The following is a 10246-nucleotide window of genomic DNA, read 5'->3' as shown; positions in this document are numbered from 1 at the left end:
CTTTAGTGAGTTTAATAAATTACCAAATGATATAAAAGTTTGTAATAGTGTTAACCTCTTCAAAAGGCTACTAAAGGGAATACGTCTTAACAAAATATTAATGTTAGTATAACCACAAAAATGTAATTTTTCCCGATTATGACAGATTTTTATTTTATTTTTTATTTTCTGTAAATAGGTAATATGTAAATGATTATTTTGTATTCTTAATTATACTGTAAAATTGTCTTTAATTTTAAATATTTAGTTTGTACGCATCCATATCTAGGTCATGGTTAGGGTGGTGTGTTTCTATGTTGCCGGGATGTCGTCATTGTCCTGGTGACCCGGATAAAACGTGCAGTCATGGAAACAGCGTGGGACCGCACTATTTTGGCTGAGTCAACAAGGCCGCAACCCGACCCGAGCGCAACCAAATCAAAACATCTGTTATATTTTTTTTTTCTTTAAAGTGCAATAAAATGGAATGATGGTGGTGAAGCGATGAATGCCAAAGTAATCAAAAGAAAAGAAGTACTAAAAATAGTGAAAGGTTTATGGCCTTAAGAGGGTCTCCAAAAGTTGTTTGATGCCCGGAGGAACTTAACCCCTCTTACCTGAAACACCCAGAGAAGGAATCCTTCACAATGCTGCTAGCTCAAGCCGATGTGGGTTCTAGCTTCTTTCTCAACCAAATGAACCAAAATTTCTTAGGTAGTAACTACCCAAGAGTTACCCAACTAAATGTCAAAATCAGTATGGCGCCACCAAGTTTTGGATTTTATATAATCCCAAAGGACGCCCAATATTTATCAAAATTTATTTAGGCAAGTTCAAAACGAAACTTGGAAAACAAAATCAAAGTCAAATCAGTATACACTATTGTTTCCAAATTACCTATGATATTCCAACCTACTCAACTCAAGTGAAAAACAAATTAACAACAGAAAATAACAATTTATTTCAGTCTTGATTATCACAGAGAATTATGTTATGTTATTTATTGTTAAGAGGAATAATTATTTAAGTTGGTAATAAGGAACCACAACATCACACAAAAAATACACAATCAAAGTGTGGTTGTCGAAATAAAACAAACTATGTTACACCCAAACCTTTTGGGGAATGAAGCTTCAATTCAATTAAACTAATAACTTACATGGCCCGGTATATCCCGCCACGGACATTGACCTAAGCAAAAAAAAATAACAACCCTAACTGTTGAAGCTTCCCCACTTAAAATTACCCTTTTATTAGTTTACTCTAACATTTACTAGCTAATCTGAGAAAATTTGACATCTTAGGAGTAGTCTGAAAATAAATAATATAACCCAAGTATATACTCGTAGTACTACGAAGCCGGCTGCGTCTTACCTCACAGGAGTCACTTGTCACATATATATGTACTCTTATCAGTAATATTCAATAATAAAATAGCATCGATTAAATAATGTCAATAAAATTTTAAATAAGCTTATGTATGTATCTCAACTCAAAAGATAAAAGTCGTGATAATAAAAATAAAATAAAACAAGTGAATAAAAAAAAATGTTATGTTCTGTCACTTAGCTCCATACACAGCAGACTACTTCATATTCGAGACTCTCCCAGACATCCAATTCCCAGTCAAGGAAAAAACTGCAGGCTTCCAAGCTTCACCTCTTCCACTTCACAATACGCCAAGCTCTGGTAGTGGTCTAGGTTAGACGTTAGCTCACAGTTGCTTAAAATCTCCTTCTAGATTAGAGCCAGTAGAGTACATAACCCCAAAACGGAAGCACCATGTGGCATGAAGAAATCAGGTCCGTACAAAAAAAATCCGTCCAAAATCCATGTTATGTAGCTCTAGTAGCCAAAAGAAAAGAAAAAACCTATATTATCAGTATAAACGATAAATTCAAGAATACCTACTTGCTAATTAAAATTGTCCCCTGCCAATGCCAATCAGAACCGCTATTTTGCCGATGTTCGAGGGCACGTGAAAAATTATTAGGTTTTAAATCGCCATAAAGGCCAGTAAATTCAACAAAACAACAAATTATAGCATTACGCCCAAAAAGTTGATTTACTATCACCACATTTAGTCAATTATATCCCCATATGGGTAAAATTCACACGAATTTCAAAAAGAATTAAAGCACTCTTCACTTCATGACGGCGGTCTGGGAAAAGGAACGACCGCAGAGGTCAAACCCGTATTTAAGCAATCACGCACAAAGTGTATTGCCAATCGAAATATATAACAAAATAACTTAACTTTTTTTATAAGTACCATAAAACCTTTTATAAAAAAATAAATAACAAAATTTGTGGCCCAAGGAAGTTGGCAATGAAAATATGTGTCACTATGACAATCAATTTCGATTTTGCCTAGACCAGCAACTTCTTGCTATCTTCCAAGAAAACTAATATTTACATTAGATAAAAAGAGACAAAAATTAGATACGTCAGTCCGAGTAAAATCAACCAGCATATCTGGTATGGTCAAGCCAAAATCAGATATTGTACTATGAACAGTACAACATACACAATAATTGTACATGCCCAATTAATCATTATTCGTTATAAAATAATTAAATAAAGTATGGAATAAGCAATATGGGATATAATTTAAATTCTAAAATATTTCTTTAGTCCAGAACCGGGTTTTATAAGAGTATAAATAAAATTTCATTAACAACCAGTACAATATGAAGCTGAAATGTACAAAACTAAATGTGTCCTTAAAAAAAAGAATACTGGGGCTATTACAGAGAGGGCATTACTAGTATCAATCATTAATATTTGTAAAATATCTTTTTTGAAAATATAACTGTAATCAGTGCTTTAATAAAGAGTATAAAATGCCAATTTTAACCTGTAAAAAATTTTTTTTTTTAACTACTAATCTATAGGTGTATAGCCAATTAAGAAAATAATTACACTACCATCCAAATTAAATTTAATTATCTATTGAGTTAAGTAATAGGCAATGAAAATAAAAAAAATAAATTAAATAGGTAGCTAGTTTCCAACTTCATCATAATAAGGTTTAAGATCTTGCACATGCCAATTTCCTTTTGATTTCCCATGCATATCCTCAAGTTCATAAATGCAGTAACCCACTTTATTTTTTACCCTAAAAGGACCTTCAAAATTACCTGCCAACTTAGCAGTAAAATAGTTCCCTGCATCTGACAACGCATACAATCTTTTCCAAACTAAATCACCAATATTGAATTCTACATTTCGACGTCTTAAGTTATATTGATCCCTAGATTTCTGGCCTGCTTGTAATAATTTCTTCGATACAAATTCCCTTAGCTTCCCTAAAGATTCAACCCTTTTAATTTCTTTTAATTCTAAGGTGTTATATACCAGAAGGCACGATGCAGCGTACCGCGCAATCGAATTTCTATGCAACAGAGGACGGAGCAGCAGTAGCGCCCACTCAGCTTGCAGATTCAGATACGAGAGGAGGCCAAAGCAGACGAGGGTCAAGAGGTCGAGGCAACCGCGGAGGACGTGGTGTGTCCAGACCCGAACCACAGAGCACACGAATTGCTCCCCAAGTCAGCCGAAAGGTTGAAGTTACCAACTTCGATCTAGCACCTAAGGCGAAGTCTACCAAACCGTCGCCGCTAACCAACGATCCCTTATACCAAGATGTGGATCTAGATGGGTTTTTATCCCATGCGGCAGGTGCATGCCGACAGAAAATTCACTCCAACATTGGAAGGATTCATTCCGCTTTGTAAGGAAGTGTTTAACCAACTCTCGACAGCTGATAAAGGAGTATCAAAGTATATGACAGAATCACTGTTTATTTGGTATTGTTGCCAGCACTTATATGTGCGAATCATGGCAATCAGATTACACACTGGAAAAGCCACCAACGAAGAGAAAGACATGATTGAGATCTTCAGACGTCATGGCAATGAATATCCAGTTCCAGCACCAATCGACAGTTATTTGCGTAGCTTAGGCGATTTTCGCGATGAATCTAACGCCCTTTATGCCGCAGACTTTGAATGCTTCTATCCCGGACTAGACGGTAGTTTCGGTCGCATATGCGCCGAAAATCACTACCTTTACGAAAGTTTTCCAGCACCCGTATTCGTCACTAGGCGTATTATCGAGGATTACCTCTACACCATAGACGCCAACCGTGATCGCATATGAACTATAGCCAGGCTCGCCCCCCTAAATGAAAACAGAGGTCAACCAACAGTTAACCTATTGGGCTGGGCTCCATCGCAACAACTCAACACGAGCAGTGGCAGCTTGCAAAAACCTCGTGTCTCCTATCCTTAGGAATAACTAATTTCCAATAGTCAGCAGCGTCACGTAAATCTGGGTAATCTAACCTCACATATTTATAAATCTTGTCCTCACTAACTCTCCAAAGAGGAAAATCTAATGGATTTTTGACAATTCTATCTCTCAATTTAATATACCAAGAATCACTAGTTTTATGAAAATCATGGTTGGAGAACTGAACAGAATCACAATTTACCGGGACATTCCTCGATAAAGCATCCGCTACTACATTATCGCGCCCTTTCCTATGAATTATTTTATAGTCGAATTGCTGCAGCCTTAAAGCCCATCTCCCCAATCTACCTTGAGGATTTTTAAGATTATCCAGCCACTGTAAACTATGATGATCACAAATAACCGAAAACTTAGCACCTTCCAAATAACATCTTAATTTTTCTATACCAAATAGGACTGCTAGAAGTTCTCGCTCAGTAGCTGAATACAACTTTTCCTGTCGAGTCAAGGTACGAGATATATAACAAATTACATTTTCACGCCCATCATAAATTTGATATAAAACAGCGCCAACCCCATATCCTGAGGCATCTGTTTGCAAAACGAAGTCATATTCGAACCTAGGGCAAGTTAAAATAGGTGCTGAAATCAAGGAATTTTTAACTTTTTGAAAAGCTTCATCACATTTTACATCCCAATAAAATTTAGTTCCCTTTCTTAAAAGTTTGGTAAATGGTGCAATTATATCAGAAAAGGTAGGAATAAATCGACGATACCAAGAGAGCATACCAATAATTCTACGAACTTCTGTCACTGATTTTGGAGTTGGCATGTTAGTAATGGCTTCGACTTTGGAAGGATCCACAGAAATTCCATGACGATTTACTACATAACCCAAATATCTTAACTCGGCTCTACAAAATTTACTTTTTTCCTTATTAAGTGTAAGACCGGCCTCCTCCAAACACTGAAAAACATCTTTTAGAAGCTGTAAATGGCTCTTAAAATCGGGGCTTATTAGAATAATATCATCAATATATCTAAACACTGAATTCTGAAACTTGGGACCGAGGATGGTGTCGATCAACCTTTGGAAGGTTGCGGGGGCATTATGTAATCCAAATGGAAGTCTACGGAACTGAAATAAACCACGTCCAGGAACGGTAAATGCAGTATACTGCTTACTATTTTCCTCCAATTCAACCTGCCAATAAGCACTCTTTAAATCCAAAGAACTAAGATATTTGGCTCCGCCCAACTTATCCAAAATGGCTGAAATGTAGGGAAGTGGATATGCACAACGCTCGGATACAGCATTTAATTTCCTAAAATCAACGCAGAATCTCATTTTGCCATCACTTTTAGGCACCAGAAGAACCGGAGAGGACCAAGCTGAAGTAGATGGTTCGATGACTCCCAACTCCAACATCTTGTCAACCTCCTCATCAATGAGTTTCTGTTTGAAAGGTGATACAGGATAATACCTTTGCTTAATAGGCTCACTATTAGTGGTTATCTTATGTTTAACAACTGAAGTGCATCCCAGCCTATCCCCAATCTTTTGAAAGTAAGATGAAACTAATTTATCCAAAGCCAAATGTTCTTCTGCAGGTAAATCTGCTTCACACTGAATTAAGGAAATTTCAGAATTTAAGGGTTCTTCAGAAAAATGCCATTCACCTCGACGCATGTCAGGAACAATACCCAAGTTTTTCCAGAAATCAATACCCAAAACCAACTCATGACGAATTTCTGGGACTATAAAAATGTCAATAACCCTAATAACTCCTTTTACACTTACAGGCACGCTAACAACGCCTATACATTCACACGATATATTATTAGCTATTGTACAAGATGTTCTCCTATTAATGTCCAAAGTAACTCCCAATATTTTCAATTTTTCCCAACCAGAACTACCCATAAAAGTCCTATTTGCACCTGAATCCAAAAGACCATAAAATTTAGACCCAAAAATTTCTACTGATAAATAAGGACATTCCCCTGGACCTACATGTGCTAATACATAGTCAAGTACAATTTTATTTTTACAATCCATGGTCGAATCAAAACCAGAAGCAAACCCTCGACCTAAGATTGGCTTCTCGAGTCGTTTCCCTGATTATTATGTCTATTACAATTTGGACAGTTTATTTTAGTAAAGTTATCTTTTCCACAGCCAAAACATTTTTTAATTTTTGATGTACAATTTTTAGCAAAATGATTTGGTTGATCACATTTAAAACAAAGTTTTACTCCAGAATTAGCATTACCAAAATTATTGTTATTTTTGTTGCCAGAATTGTGATGATTTAGACCACTAGGACCTGTTTTAAAATTACTGTTCTTAAAATTATTAGAATTGAAATTTCTGTCTTGTCCATAACGATCTGAACCTTGGAATTTATTGTGGTTACTAGATCTTTGATTAAAATTTTGATTTTGTCCTGGCCTATTTTGATTATTATAATTATAACACTAACTGTTGAAGCTTCCCCACTTAAAATTACCCTTTTATTAGTTTACTCTAACATTTACTAGCTAATCTGAGAAAATTTGACATCTTAGGAGTAGTCTGAAAATAAATAATATAACCCAAGTATATACTCGTAGTACTACGAAGCCGGCTGCGTCTTACCTCACAGGAGTCACTTGTCACATATATATGTACTCTTATCAGTAATATTCAATAATAAAATAGCATCGATTAAATAATGTCAATAAAATTTTAAATAAGCTTATGTATGTATCTCAACTCAAAAGATAAAAGTCGTGATAATAAAAATAAAATAAAACAAGTGATTAAAAAAAAATGTTATGTTCTGTCACTTAGCTCCATACACAGCAGACTACTTCATATTCGAGACTCTCCCAGACATCCAATTCCCAGTCAAGGAAAAAACTGCAGGCTTCCAAGCTTCACCTCTTCCACTTCACAATACGCCAAGCTCTGGTAGTGGTCTAGGTTAGACGTTAGCTCACAGTTGCTTAAAATCTCCTTCTAGATTAGAGCCAGTAGAGTACATAACCCCAAAACGGAAGCACCATGTGGCATGAAGAAATCAGGTCCGTACAAAAAAAATCCGTCCAAAATCCATGTTATGTAGCTCTAGTAGCCAAAAGAAAAGAAAAAAACCTATACTATCAGTATAAACGATAAATTCAAGAATACCTACTTGCTAATTAAAATTGTCCCCTGCCAATGCCAATCAGAACCGCTATTTTGCCGATGTTCGAGGGCACGTGAAAAATTATTAGGTTTTAAATCGCCATAAAGGCCAGTAAATTCAACAAAACAACAAATTATAGCATTACGCCCAAAAAGTTGATTTACTATCACCACATTTAGTCAATTATATCCCCATATGGGTAAAATTCACACGAATTTCAAAAAGAATTAAAGCACTCTTCACTTCATGACGGCGGTCTGGGAAAAGGAACGACCGCAGAGGTCAAACCCGTATTTAAGCAATCACGCACAAAGTGTATTGCCAATCGAAATATATAACAAAATAACTTAACTTTTTTTATAAGTACCATAAAACCTTTTATAAAAAAATAAATAACAAAATTTGTGGCCCAAGGAAGTTGGCAATGAAAATATGTGTCACTATGACAATCAATTTCGATTTTGCCTAGACCAGCAACTTCTTGCTATCTTCCAAGAAAACTAATATTTACATTAGATAAAAAGAGACAAAAATTAGATAGGTCAGTCCGAGTAAAATCAACCAGCATATCTGGTATGGTCAAGCCAAAATCAGATATTGTACTATGAACAGTACAACATACACAATAATTGTACATGCCCAATTAATCATTATTCGTTATAAAATAATTAAATAAAGTATGGAATAAGCAATATGGGATATAATTTAAATTCTAAAATATTTCTTTAGTCCAGAACCGGGTTTTATAAGAGTATAAATAAAATTTCATTAACAACCAGTACAATATGAAGCTGAAATGTACAAAACTAAATGTGTCCTTAAAAAAAAGAATACTGTAATTTGAAATGGCTAGAGAACAGAACTATGGTTTACTTGGGAGGCTATTACAGAGAGGGCATTACTAGTATCAATCATTAATATTTGTAAAATATCTATTTTGAAAATATAACTGTAATCAGTGCTTTAATAAAGAGTATAAAATGCCAATTTTAACCTGTAACACATCGTTTGTGGAATTACGTGTGTGTGTGTATGGATGTAAATTAAACTAAACAAGCTTTGTATTTATATATTTAATTTTGATATGTCATGTAGCATTTTTGCTAAATAAAGATTATTATTATTATTATTATCATAGCAGTTTATATTCCCCCAAAATTGAGCATTGCACATGCTAAATTTTGTTTGGAAGAGATTATTGATCAACAAAGTGATATCCTTATCATGGGTGATTTTAATCAAGATATTATCAATCAAAATAAAAATGGTTTGAAAAATTGTTTAATATCTAAAGGTTTAAGTTGCAAATTGAGTATTGGAGAATCAACTACAAAATCAAAAACTCAAATTGATTGGCTTTTTAGTAATTTTAATAATTTGAGTTACAATATTTATAATACTGTGTATAGTCACCATAAATCACTAGTGATTAGTATTTCTAATAAAGGTTTTATTCCTAAGCAGGTAAAAAACGTTGATAAAAATAAACAATCAACAAAAGGCTCTACTGAACTAAAATTTAATACCAAGCAAATGCAAATTTTACCAACACAAAATTCATTGGCTATCTCTACTTACCAAAGTGTAGAACATAATAATGATAATATGGTAGTAGATATTAGTTCCGATGACGAAAACAACCCCAACTTATTTACTAAACCGCCTGCTTTATTAAATACCGATATGGTTTCATGTTATGCAAATAGCATCGTACAGTCATTTTTATGTTTACCTGAATTTCGCTTTTCCATTTCAAAGCGAAATACAGCTCTAAACAGTATTCTAAATGATATTATGCTGACCAAAATTAATTCCACATTAAAAGTTCGACAATTGGTGTCTGGTCGAAATGGTGAAAATTTTGCTGTAAATCAACAAATGGACGCTCAATCATTTTGTCAATCTTTAATCAGAGGATTAGATGCAGATGATTTTAGCATTTTCATAAAAGCTAATGGTCATGAACTTTTAAATTGTCAAAACTGTAATATTAATATGAATGAAAATGAACAATTAATATACACTCATTTTCTTTATTTTCCTGAAAACTGTGGCAATTTAATTGATTTTAATTCAATGTTAATGCTAAAAGACTCTGATAGATTATTACTGTAACAATAATCTAAAATCACGCTTAGTGGTTATTTGCCATAAATATTTGGTAGTATGTCTTCAGAGAATTGGCCCTCAAGGGAATAAGATAAATACTAAATTTTACAATTTTGCTTCTGAAAGTGTTAATTTGGATGATCAAATATTCCGAGTAAAAAGTGTTGTTAAGCATCAGAATAAGGTCTGATGATGCTTTATTAGCGAAACGTGTCACCTGATTAATTAAAAAGACATTTTGAGACTCAGACTTAGTTTTCATTTTTTCTCTATTATACATCTATAGTTAATTATAACGATCAATGGTGGAAATGTGATGATAATCGCATAACTAGAATGTCTGGGTTTGATAACACTTTGGAAGATGTATACTTACTGCTCTTAGAAAAATGTAAAATTTTGTTAAAATACTAGGACAAACCTATTTAACATAAACAAATTTACAAATGAGCAAAGCAATATTCAGATAGTATGAGCAGTGAGTTTTGCATTGCAAGCAAATAAAACATCAGTTTACTTACACTTCTAGCTCAACATGCATCCAGGGGTTATCCGGCCCGACTATAACCAAAACTCTTGAGTCTTGACGCACTTCGATTCAGATATTAGGTTATGATCTCCCCCCCCAAAAGATTTCACTACGTGATATCTTTATATATTAGAGTCATATTATGCGATAAGTGATTAAAACTAGCTTAATGGCCAATTTGTTATAATGCATGTAATTACTTATT

The 10246-nt window shown here is 34.1% G+C and overlaps 1 long non-coding RNA gene across 1 annotated transcript; it reads right to left on the bottom strand.

Moving 5' to 3' along the window:
• Positions 1-916: 916 nt before the first annotated feature.
• Positions 917-7471, bottom strand: LOC126749324 (uncharacterized). Its single transcript, XR_007665012.1, has 2 exons — positions 7370-7471; positions 917-1850 (listed from the first exon to the last, which is right to left on the bottom strand). It is a non-coding gene; the product is annotated as an uncharacterized LOC126749324 (long non-coding RNA).
• Positions 7472-10246: the final 2775 nt, after the last annotated feature.

The sequence above is a fragment of the Anthonomus grandis genome, chromosome 24 (assembly GCF_022605725.1).
Source record: "Anthonomus grandis grandis chromosome 24, icAntGran1.3, whole genome shotgun sequence".
In the NCBI taxonomy this organism is placed as follows: Eukaryota; Metazoa; Arthropoda; class Insecta; order Coleoptera; family Curculionidae; genus Anthonomus; species Anthonomus grandis.
The sequence above is the reverse complement of the archived record's forward strand: the minus strand, read 5'-3'. Positions and strand labels throughout refer to the sequence as shown.